Source organism: Etheostoma spectabile, chromosome 11 (assembly GCF_008692095.1).
Source record: "Etheostoma spectabile isolate EspeVRDwgs_2016 chromosome 11, UIUC_Espe_1.0, whole genome shotgun sequence".
NCBI lineage: Eukaryota > Metazoa > Chordata > Actinopteri > Perciformes > Percidae > Etheostoma > Etheostoma spectabile.
Window position 1 is genome coordinate 6742670 of NC_045743.1, and position 12669 is coordinate 6755338.

General features: G+C 38.8%; 1 pseudogene; it reads left to right on the plus strand.

The window, feature by feature from the left end:
- Positions 1-9802: 9802 nt before the first annotated feature.
- Positions 9803-11239, plus strand: LOC116697947 (ribosyldihydronicotinamide dehydrogenase [quinone]-like; annotated as a pseudogene).
- Positions 11240-12669: the final 1430 nt, after the last annotated feature.

Below are 12669 nucleotides of genomic sequence, written 5' to 3' on the forward strand. Positions count from 1 at the left end.
ACGACACGCACAGTGGGATAATGCAGTTGTTGTCCAAACCTCCACTCAGCTTTCACTTTTTTCCCTGCAGATGAAACGCGCCTTCGTGCGCACAGAGCTTTATTAGTTAGATTGGTTCGAGATGCAGACGTTTCATTCTAAAGGTTACAACCCAGTGAACTTATTATCACCCTTGTTGCCTATGAACGTACATTGATTATAGTCTACTAGACGAGAAACGACTTCCAATGACGCCATTTTTTCGCTGGATCCTGTTAGTATAAGGTCAAGTGAGCACCTGTGTCTAAAGAAAATTGAGTCAAATAGTCTCAAACTGTCTCCACCTTTTCTGCCCATTTAAATGTAAAACAATGCAAAAATAAACAGAAGCAGCTCATTGCAGCCTTTTTCCTAAAGAAAGATTGGGTCATATGTGTGAACTGAGCTAGTGATAAGAGTTTTAAATTGCCCTACAAATAGCTGGGAATCTGTACACACCATTCGGTTTGGTCATAAGCATTTCATTTCACCAGAGCACGTTTTTTTCCATTTGCAGAACTTTAATGGGCCCATTGCTGAAGGACGAACAAGGTTAGGAGAAGGAAGGTGACGGAATGGACGCTGTGTATCTAAACAGCTCATTTATCCAAGCAAGAAAGAAATAGATGGACACCAAATATAATAAATCCTAATGAATCTAGTGCCTTTTATGCCTACATAGTGGATGTGTGGTATGTATGTACCACATGAGAACAAAGACGGTTATTGTGGTTCAATTTGTGTTTGTACGCTGTTTTGGTTAGTGTAGTATTGGGGTTCTGGTATTCTATTTTTCATCTGCTCATCTATTAAGGGAAATATTAGTACTAATCATTAATAATATAATCATTGTGAGTTAATCACCAAAGGGCCTCTACCTCTGTGACGGTGGATGAAAAATGTCTCCTCAGACACTGTCAGAAATGACACCATGAATGCTCAGTGGGGATCATGTTTGGGTATTGAGAAGGCCTTGGCATATGGCTAACAACATTACCATTCTCTCCAAGATGTGACTGTTTCTTGTTTTGTCGATGGGAAATGTAAGCCACGACACTCATCACAAGACAATACCCACATCATGTGGTGCAGACCATTTCTCAAAATTGGTGTTAGTAAGTATGAAGCAGTATTTGCACACTCTTCTCAATGAGGACCTGATTGATTTGAGGGTAAGAAACACATCCTTTACTTTGCATTTTTTTTCAGTCTGATTAGACTTAATGTAGCTGCTTCATTGATTTAGTTGTGTTGCATATTGAGGTATTCGGAGCCTCAAACACTTATTTTATTTTATTTCCAATTGTGAAAAAAGGACACATCCTTAATTAGGGATTCAGGAGAAGGCCATGTTGGGTTAGCTAACCCAATGTTTGGTTTTTGGCAAGACCTACAGTGTGACCCTAATCAGGGCATGTTTTAAGATGACAGAACTGAATATTTATTTATGCAGAATATACAGTTTGTCATGCTCTAAGGTAAGTAAGGTTTGGATGAGGTCATATGATTTTCAGGTAAAATCCATGAATGTTATGAAATGAATCATTATGCTATGAGTTCTTTGAACAGATACATTTGTCATAATCAATCCTGTCTGTACTGTAGTTCTGTGGAATAGGCCTTTCCTTTTACTTTAAACACTGTAATAATAAATTACACTTTTGGCACACAGAATAAAGGTATTATGAGATCTGAAAATGTCTCCTTTCTATCCATCAAAAATATTTAACAGTTAAATCATCTTCTGAGTTATGTACATCATGAAGAAAATTACCACTTGTTACCACTTAACCATCAATAGGCAAGGCAAGGCAGCTTTATTTGTATAGCACATTTCAGCAACAGGGCAATTCAAAGTGCTTTACATGAAAAGATTAAAATAGTAAAAGTTACATTGAAGTACAAGAAATTAAACATTAAAGAGGTGTAAAAAACAGTCAAAAAAATATGAAAATAAAAGTTACATTGCAGTATTAGAAATTTAACATTAAAGAGCAGTTAAAACAGTTAAACATACAAAAGCAGGTAAGATAGTAGATTTTAGACTGGTCGTGTGGGACAGTGTGGAAGCCGCTGCCCCAAACACGTAATTGGGGCACAACAACCATTTTGTCAAAACCCAAACTTTGTTGACCAATAAGGTAGGCACTCAATACAGGCAGAACCATGTGTCTTTACCGTCTCATCCATCCACCACGGGCCCCACATGATCATGTGACTTTGTATTCTGGTTACCCATAACCAAGAGTGGACAATACAGTTGTCACTACAAGGCTTAGTTTAATCACGCAAAACCTTGCAAAATCCAAAACAGTTCCAACTGTTTCTTGTAGATTTTACCATAAAACCTATGTCACACCCACATTGGAGACATTCTCAGACATATGTTTGTTTCCTGTTTAGAAATACCCCCAGAATGCCCAATACCACCTGGTTTTATTCATCCTCTTTTATCTGAAAGTTGCAGTAATCGCAGTAGGCCTAATGAATAGCTAATGCCCGATGCCTCCACATTGCTTGAAATCTGTACTGCCAATTTATGATAAACTCACCTGGCCAAGACTAGTGATGCAATGCTTCTACTTGATCTACTTGATTTCAGTAGAATCACAAATTATAGGAGGACTTTTAGGTTCTGTGCTCTTTGCTGCACTCCACATTGTCTGTGTTGTATCCTCTCCTCCCCCCTTTTTCTACACCAATTCTCCTGGGTTTAACTCCTTGTCTGTCTCAGTCTGGACACCATCTGTTTAAAGGCCAGAGCCACAGACCTCAGATTTTCATCTCCTCCTCCTCATCTGCTCATGCATGCATGTGTGTTAATTAAAATGCATGTGCAAAATATTTTGCACACATCCGCAGTAAAGCATGTTATGTATATGCAAGATTTGTTTTAAAGTGGTGAAAAAGATTCCATTAATCCACTGCGTTTGTTTGTATTTAGGTAGATACTTTATTAATCACAGCAATTTTGCAAAAAATACGAAGATAATGGGCACAAAAGCCCAATACAATACTCAATCAATGTACAAACTTGTCAATCACAGAACTGTGCTACAACTTTCTATTCCTCATTACTTCCTCTGACTTTGTATCACTTTTACCTTCTGTCACGTCCATTTTCCAGTTTCTGTAATCCTCTTGTGTAACCAACAAATCACACACTGTAAATGCAAATGAGCTGAAGTAGTTTCATTTTAATTTGGTCCCTATTTTTCACACCCCCTCCCTCAGCTCTCTTCTCTGTCTGGTAACCATCTGCTGTCATATATTGTTTCTGCTGATTTGGAATCAGTTTTCATCAAATTGATCATCTTTGTCACCATGGTTACAGCAATGAAGAGGAAGTGGGGATTAGAAGAGGAGAAGAGAGGTGAGACATGACAGCAGTTTTGCGGAAAGTCTTTAGGTCTTCCATGTCCATAAGACAAGAATGTCAATCAGACAATAATGTCAATTTAAAACAGCATTCATCACAAATTACAATTACATGAATAATGCATTAGGTTAAATTGAAAAATGGTTATTTACATTGATGATAACTCTGGTGATTAACTGATAAATCAACAATTAAGTATTTAAAATAAAAAAATAAAAAATACAAGAAAATACTCATTGTGAGTTCCGAGAGCCGGAGGCGATGTCCTCCAAATGCTTGTCTAATCAAGGGTCAAAAACCCAAAGGTAGAGTAAAGTAACTTCATTGTTCCTAAGCAGAAAATTATCACTGGTAATCAATGATGTGCAACAAATGTGCAATTTGTCTGCAGGCAACCATATGAAGTTTCTAACACAGTAAATAAATAATTCATAAATATTTAATAGTTTAAATGGAGCCATTCTTTCATGAAATTGAATGAAGTGGTACCAAATTTATGCCATGCAGTTTGTGAAAAGTAAAGTAAATTGAGGAGCTATGCTATTATCTTATTTAGTAGAGTTATCTCTTTCTGCTTATTGACAACTTAACAAAAACAAACTATCCAGCCACTACCAAGGTTTTATATTGTTTTACTTCCAATCTGGCACTTAGTTCTGTTTTAGGTTTTTTTGGCCTGGGCACAAAAGGCCCAACTGTAAAGTAAGAGGAGCATCCCAGAAGAGCAGGATGAGGCAGTAAACACATCCTTTACGAAATATAATTGATTGAAAAGAAGCTTAAATGGAAAAGCAGAGTAGATGGTTTTGTTGCACAGCTATGAATTACACAGGGGAAAGCCATGTGATTTAAAATTTGAGTGTTATATCCTTTCGTCAATTCAGTAAGACAGACATTACAGAGGACCAAAACAAGTGTTGTCTATCTCCTCAGGAGCAGAGAAGACAGAGATTCACTTTAGTCAGAGAACTTACTCTGGAAGCAGCGACTCTTATCTTGGTTATTTCCTGTTAAATAAATACACACAATGATTGTTGGTCATCCACTCTATTAACTTTGTTACTCTGTGTTTTGCTGCTAGACGTTGTCACAGTTCAGTGAACATCACTTCATTGTGTTGCCTTCAGGGGCAGAAAACCTTACTTGGCTGACAAAGGTGAGCGGAGAGTGAAATTATTATATGTCGCACTGACCGTTCCATTGGTCCATTGAAGTGTATAGCATTAGTATAGCAGTTAGTATGTTGTATATACAGGCCAAATGTCAACACATTTAGGTTCTTTACTTCCACTTTTCAATGACAATGCTGCTTTTTTAGTTTCCTTTTCTTTTCTGTTGCTGCTTTTTCTGGGCCATCCGTTGCTATGCAGTCACAGCAGTCAGCTATGGCAGAACTTTATTGCCTCTATAACTGAGGGCAGTTTATTGGTCTGTTATAAGAACAGCCATGTATTTAATATGTACATTAGTTGCATTTTATAAAGATGGGTTTTGCAGCTGACCTATAAGTGTCCACATTAAGAAGGAGTATGGTAACCTTAATCTAAATAAAGAATAGCACCGAGGTATGAGGAACTGAAGCTGAGAGAAAGATTAGATTTCACTTTCCTCTCTCGAGGCTTTCATTGTTGAAGCTCTTGAGATGGAAAGAAAATGCTGTTTTGATCTTGTCACTTTTTCTTTGCAACGTTCTATATTTATTCCATGATTTGGAGACCTCATGTCTCATTGGAGATGTTGTCAATCTCAGTAACACTTTTCCACCCATCACATTGTATTGACAATAATGAAGAATATGAGCATAATTCACCTTGAAATCAGTACGCTATACCCACTATTGCATATATAAAAGGTTACGTACCACCAGGTTCACTTGTTTTTTGATATAACAACCAAAAGAGGCTTCTTAATTATTTATGTTCACCAGTGTCTGAAAGAGTTTAAGGGGATGAATCAGACCACTTTTAAGGTGATGTTAAATCTATTTACAATGACATTTGGCAAATGATTAGATACATGTAATGCTATTTGTATGCATACAGGTGAGACTCACTTGTTAGTACTTTTAGTTACAGCCATCTTTCACATGTTACTGTCTGTCTCAAAAGTTACAGCAGCCTAAAGCTCCTCTCATGGCAGAGACTATAATTAAATTATACTCTATTCATTGTCTCTATCCACTGTCCACTCTTGTCCCACCACAAAGTAAAAAAATGTTTTTTGTATACCTTAAAACGTTGCCAACAATGGTACAGCTGCTACCATGTCAAAGTCATGAGAAATGAGGAAAAATGTCCTCGGTGACGGTGATGCAACATGGTGCTTACTTGTGCATGTTGCTCTCTGGTGGACTACGTCATACTTTATAACTACTTTGACAAAAAAAGTAATGTCATGGCGAGATGGGTATGGCTGCAGCCTGGAGCGTCCCATGTCATGCCGTCTCGTGTCATGCCGAGGTGTGTCCAATGGTAATAAAATCATGAATAATTTTCCAGATGGAGTCACGGGTAAATTCGTGACCACGTTTGTTGCAAACAATTGAAAAACGTTAAAAACCGCTAAAGTAACACTTTTGCCATAGTTTGCTCATTTCTGAAAGTTATTGTTGTGTTGTTCCCTGATTTTGCGACGCAGCCATTTCTGCCAAATAACGGCAGGATTTCCTGAGGAGATAAGGATCTGCACACACAAGAACAAGAACACAAAAATAAACATGTTACACTCTTTCCAAGACTCCTTTTTAGTTTTATATTCTATATTGTTTTCACACTTCAGACATTGCTGCAAATACAATGTAGGCCTACTTATATACAATATACTTTCATGGCGAGAGGGCATGACGGTAGAGGCTCCAAGTTGCAGCCATGGAAGGAATCTTTTAGTTTGCCTATAAATTGCATTTATTTTAGAGACGGACATTTAAAATATTTAAAAAAAACACCAAGTATTTCAAGTATTTTATTCATTAGCACGACAGTTGACACGGGCTTATACTTTGAAAAGTAAGAGAGAGAGCCTAAAGTATTTTATTCCAGATGCGAGCTTTTATTTTGAAAAGTAGAAGCTCGGGGACGGCACAAAGCGGGATGGCAGAAGGATTGTTTTAGTTTGCCTATAATCTGCATATGGCATTTGTCTTGTAGACATATATATTTTTTAAGTATTTTATTCATTTGTATGATCGCCGTTACTGTTCATTTAAAAGAAACACCAAATATTTCAACTATTTTATTCATTAGCATGATAGTTGACGTGAGCATTTACTTTGAAAAGTAGGCCAAGAAAGATATTTTTTGTAGTATTTTATTTTGAAAAGTAGAAGCTCGGGGACGGCACCAGGTGGGATGGCACAAGGATTTCTTTAGTTTGCCTATAGTCTAAATTTATTTTATAGACAGACATATATTTTTTGAAGTATTTTATTCAAAGCATGATAGTCGACGCAATCTTATGCGAGCTTTCATTTTGAAAAGTAGAAGCTCGGGGATGGCACCACGTGGGACGGCATGAGACTGGACGGCATGTCATGGGACGCTCCAGGCTGCAGCCATACAGTCATGGCTGGTATTTCTCGTAATTCAATTATACATACATATTTCAGCAGCTTGTTCAGAGGTGCTGATAAACTCTTTATTAACTGTTTTTAGTTTCCAACACTGAGTTTCAGGTGATATGTCTGGGCTGAAATTAATCTTGTTTATTAAATCATTAAATCAATAATGTAACATTATGGGGTTAGGGATTGTGATTTTTGACATTTTGTTGACATTCTGTTTTTGTATTTTTTTTTATATAATCAGATAATTGCCTGATTTAGCGAATAGTTTGAAGATATTTTAAAGCCCTCTGCAAGACCTATACTTCCTCCAGCTGAAACGATTTGAATGAATTTTAATTTGTAACCCTGTCCGGCAGCAGTGCTGAGAGTGTGCCAAAAGTATCACAGTAAATCCTGGAGCTCTGTTTACTCATGGTCATTTGAGTGATTAGATCAGTGACATTGATCTCTTAAAGGTTGTCGTTTGCTTGCTTTACAATGATTCTGTTCTGCCAATATACAGCCACAATTCATGACTTACCATCTGGATGGCTATTATTCACTATGGCTTTAACCTCCTCAAGCTCTGGCAGACATACCCAAACTGTGATTAAACCATAAACAGCATCAAATCAATCTCTTCCCTGGAGAAGTAAATGGGCGCTGTCACCATCTAGCGGTAACAAGTAGGAGGACGATTTCTGTAAAGTAAAATGGGTAGACCATCAATGGGGCATGAAGCACTCTTGGGGACAAAAGCAACAAAGGCACTCTGTATTCACCCCATCGCCATCTTGCTTATATTCAGTGACACTTTGCAAGTTAACTGAACACTGCACTCTTAACTTTAGCATTATGTTCATGCTGAAGATGAAGAGTACAAATCCCTCTACCACAGTGACATCCCTTCTCACAGGTATTATACAAGTAACCACAGGATACTATACATTCAGAAAGAATCACCAAAGTTAATCTTCTATGCAGGTTCTATTTTTGTTCAGTTATATATCTGTTCTGCTGCCAACCATATTTAAATGTTAATCATATTAATGTAGGTCTTCTGCAGCCCATATGCACTATGCAGCTGTTGGAAAAATATAACAAAATGATAATGAAAATAAAAACTTGATCGGATGTGGTATCCTTACTCAACAACGATTCTCAGTATGAAAGGAATCAGATCAGTATGAGGAGCAAAAAACAGGAGATGGGGACATCCCTATTTTTGACTGAGCTCTGACTTTAAAAAAACAAAAAACAACATTACACTTCCAATAGATGCTCTGGCTTCGAGGCCTCTCATTAGGCCATCATTTGGTAATCTCTCTATGGGTAGGTTAGTGTCGTCCTTGTAACATTTACAAGAAATAATATATTTATATTAGTTTTGTGCCATCTGAATACATTGTATCTTTAGTTGCAGAAAGTATAAAAAATGTATTCAAAGTTTGGCCACATAATAAAAAAATGAACAAATAGCTGTATTTTCTCACATTGGCCATGTGATGGCACTGTAGGCTAGATTTTCATATTGTTTTTTGGCATTTATTAGAATAATAAACAAGCTGAGAGCCTCTGCACATATGTGCATTTTGAATGCCCCTATGTACTCTATAAGTGCATTGTTGTGGTTTTTGTAAAGGTGGGCTGCAGATGTTCTGTTAAGCCTCAAGCAGCACACACCAAACACTTGACACATGTAGTAGAAAGTGTGAAACAAACTTGTGTGTACTTCCTGCAATTTTGCAACAAATCGTAGGATCACATACCTCAATACGTCACAAACCATAAAAACATACCTCCCGGAAAAACACATGATCCCTTTCTGTCACAACAAAGGGAATGCCGCCTGAGGGTCAATTTGAAGCACAATGAGGACCAACATACTAGTGTGGGGATGGTGAAAAAAAACAGAGATGCCACAGAGATAAAAAAGATTTGGCCTCATGATCACCGTAATGTCTCATAATTTTAAATTTTAACAATGCTATTTGACAAATGCCTACCAACCCTTACAACTCAAATCAATTTCCAATGGTAGAGAAAAAAGAGAGACAATGGGAAGAAGGATAGTTGACAAACTGTATCCATATGTCTTACTCATGCGGCATGCTTGCATGCATGTACGCCTATCTGCAAATATGTTGCAGTTGTTCATTAACCCCTCCTCTTCACAATGGCTGGATGTATGGGACTCAGGGTGGATTTTGGTACCAGATGTGTGCCAGCTTATGTCTCATGCCTTTGATGTCCGTTGCCGAGTCGATTTTGTTTTTTTACAGGGCAACATTCGTGAGTGAGCTCGACCGCAGGCAACTGTTTCGTTAGAGGAAAGTAATGTCAAGGAAAACAGAGCTGGAAACCAGTAACAATATGAGAGGATCCCTGAGCCACATCTGCTTCATGTGGTTTGAAGACATCAAGAGTGGCACAACATTTTTTAAACATCTTGTACACAGACAGACAAAGACAGACATGCATGCTCTCAAAAATGTCCACACGGTTACTGTATAAATGACATACAAAGAATGACACACAAAGGCACTGTCTCTTTCTGGGCAGGTTAAAATGGGAAAAACACACAGTGAATTAGAAGATGAATGTGCAAGAGCATTATTGTAAGTTTATCGTGTGTTTAAAATGGGCTAAATCTGCAGCTGATTTAACTGTTAAAAAAACATATTATTGACTTTTAGTGGTACATACTGTACATTCCACTCCTCATTTAATAATGCAGTCCACGTTCAGGAAGAGATATGTAGCTATGTCACAGTGCAGTTGCAGAGTGCTGGTCGGGTGTGTAGAAAGATGTGTGGCTATGTTGATAAGGATCCTGAGAGATACCAGCGGATTGATTGATGACCATGATTGGTGATTGACAGCAGCTGTGAGAGTGCAAATGAGCCAGAAACTGCGTGTTGAGTGGGGTGTATAAAACAGGCACCTTAAGAATTGCTCCAGAATGAGCTTCTCTTTCAATCAACATACCAGCTAACTTTAAAGCTTATTGTTTACAATTGACCTCCTGCTTTAGAATGAGTGAGTTTTTAAGTTCTGTTTTTATATATTGTACTGATGGTATGTTCTTAGTGTTTTGATTTAAGGTTGTAATAATTGTGCCAGTGTTTCACTTTCTGAGTTTGCTATCTGATGTGTGCACCTTCTTATCTTTGGTTTAGCTGCAAAGAAAGTGTTGATCGTGTATGCCCACCAGAGCTCTGGCTCATTCAACGCTGCAGCCAAAGATGCTGCAGTAGAAGTTTTAGCTGCTAATGGCTGCACAGTAGAAGTATCTGACCTGTATGCCATGAAGTTTAAAGCAACTGCTACTACTGAGGACATCACTGGTATGTAACCCTCTTACTGAAATTTAAAATTCTGCTTGATTGTGTTCTTTGGAATTGAAGCATATTGTCTCTGTAGGAGAAGTTAAGAATGGTGAACACTTCTGTTATGCGGAGGAAACTAAACTCGCATGGGAGGAAGGAAAACTGTCTGCTGACATCACTGAGGAACAACGTAAACTCACTCAGGCAGACCTCATCATCTTTCAGGTAGCGGTTAGTGATTGTAATGTTTGTTTCAACCTTATGTTAAACTAATTTAACTTTAAGCCCTACTTCTCAGTTCCCCATGTACTGGTTCACTGTTCCTGCAATCATGAAGGGCTGGATTGACCGCGTACTCACATCTGGCTATGCATTTTCACAAGAGAAGCGCTACAGTCAGGGAATCTTTAAGGTAAGGGATACATTAGAGGTTACCATTGCAATACTAGATTAAAGTCTATATACACACAATCTGGCTTTCTGCACAGGACAAGAAAGCCATGCTCTCATTCACTACTGGCTCTCATGAGTCCATGTTCAGTGCAAATGGCATTAATGGAGACATGAATGTTACACTGTGGCCACTACAGGTACTGAAACATGATTTTCATTAACTAGCATTAAATTAACAGTGTTCATTTCCTAATGACCAAATTCCTAATGACCCCTTGCAGAATGGCATCCTGCACTACTGTGGCTTCCAGGTTTTGGCTCCTCAGATCTTCTGGGCTCCATCTTACGTTCCTTGTGAGGCACGCAGCACAATGCTGGAGGGCTGGCGCACACGTCTGCAAGGCCTCCTGGGAGAAAAAACACTTTCCTTCACTCCATTGGACTGCTTTGATGGAGCGAAGGGTTACCAACTGAAGCCTGAGGTCCATGAGAAGCTGGCCACCAAGGAGTTTGGACTGACAGTGGGGATCCACCTGGGAAAGGTGATACCCAAACAGCCAGATGAAAGCTGGAGTCTGAAGACTGCCTGGCCTCATGAGGGATGGGCCTGTCTTTGTATGATGGGGGGGCAGGAATAAAGGTTTAATTGTATTCTGACTTTTTGGTGTCTCTCAATTCAACCATCAAGGGCTGGTTTCTTGTAATCATTGTAAAGTGGTCAACATATGCATCTTTGTGGCTCAGTCAGCTTTGTGGCAATGTACAGTAACTGTGCCGTGACAAGTATTGGGCCCCATGACGTCCACGCTCTCGCTGAAATCTTGGCACGATACGGTTTCCTTTAACTTTACAAGACTTGGTTTCTAATGTGACCTCTACCCTTTCCAGGTTTGCACTTTAGTCTCAATCCTTTAATAAATTCAGGGGTAGGCTTAGATCTGACATCTAGTGCAGATAATGCCAGCTGTTTGTGCAAAAGCTACTTGGACTCATGACTTAAAACTCATGACTTAAAAAAACTCTTGCTTTATTGTATCGCTACTTTGCAGCGCCTTTCTCAAAGGTATCGGTTTGACCTGGGAGAAACTCCCTGATGTAATGGGAGAGGATGATGAGAGGCTGAAGTCTGTCTGACTCTTTAACAAGGAGTTTGCTCAGACAGTGGTAACCCTCTGGGGGGGGGGGGGGAACCCCACAAAACAGTCTAAAGCTGTAGTGATTAACATGCCTCTTTAGCTCCTGCAAGTGCAGTAAAGATTAATTTCTTTGATTCTTGTGGAAGTTTTTTTGACTTCGTTTGGGTGGGCTAAGTTTTGTGTGCACTTTGTTTTGGACTTAATTTGAACAAATTGTCTTGCATGCTGTCTAGTTGAAGCTGAAGTGCTTTGTACCTTGTATACAGACATGCTGACCACCAAAGAGTCTGCTTGCAAGCAGGTTTGGGCTCTACACAAACAAGTGGTTGAGTACTTTTCCAAGAGAAGTAGCTTTTGTTTGGGTATGGAGGAAATGAGATGGGGGGGGGGTGGGGGACAAACTTAAGGAAATGACCTTGTACTCTGATGTCCAGAACACCGCCTGTGACATGTAAGAGCTCAGTGCATATTTCACCGCTGAGTTCAGTCAGGTCCAGTTTCATAATCACCTATCTTTATAACCTTCGTGTCCACTTTTCCATATTTTGCTGTAAAACAAAACTGAAGGAATCCAGTAACCCAAAAGACTTAATTTCTATTGTGCTAAGACTCAAGGTCTCTCCGCTATGCACTCTCTTCCCACATGAGAGAAGTCAGATGATGGCATGCTTAAATGTTTTGAGTGTGAAAGCGTAACTCTTGCCAAAATGCAACCTAGGGTCTTTTTGTGAATGTACCGGAGTCAAACTTTCATTTAAAAGCATTATGACTGAAGCGTTTTTTTTTGTTTTGGGTCAAATGGCCTCTTGAATCGGAATGCTAGGAACTACTATGATCACATCAAAATCCCAAATCTTTCAGTTTCACCTGGGG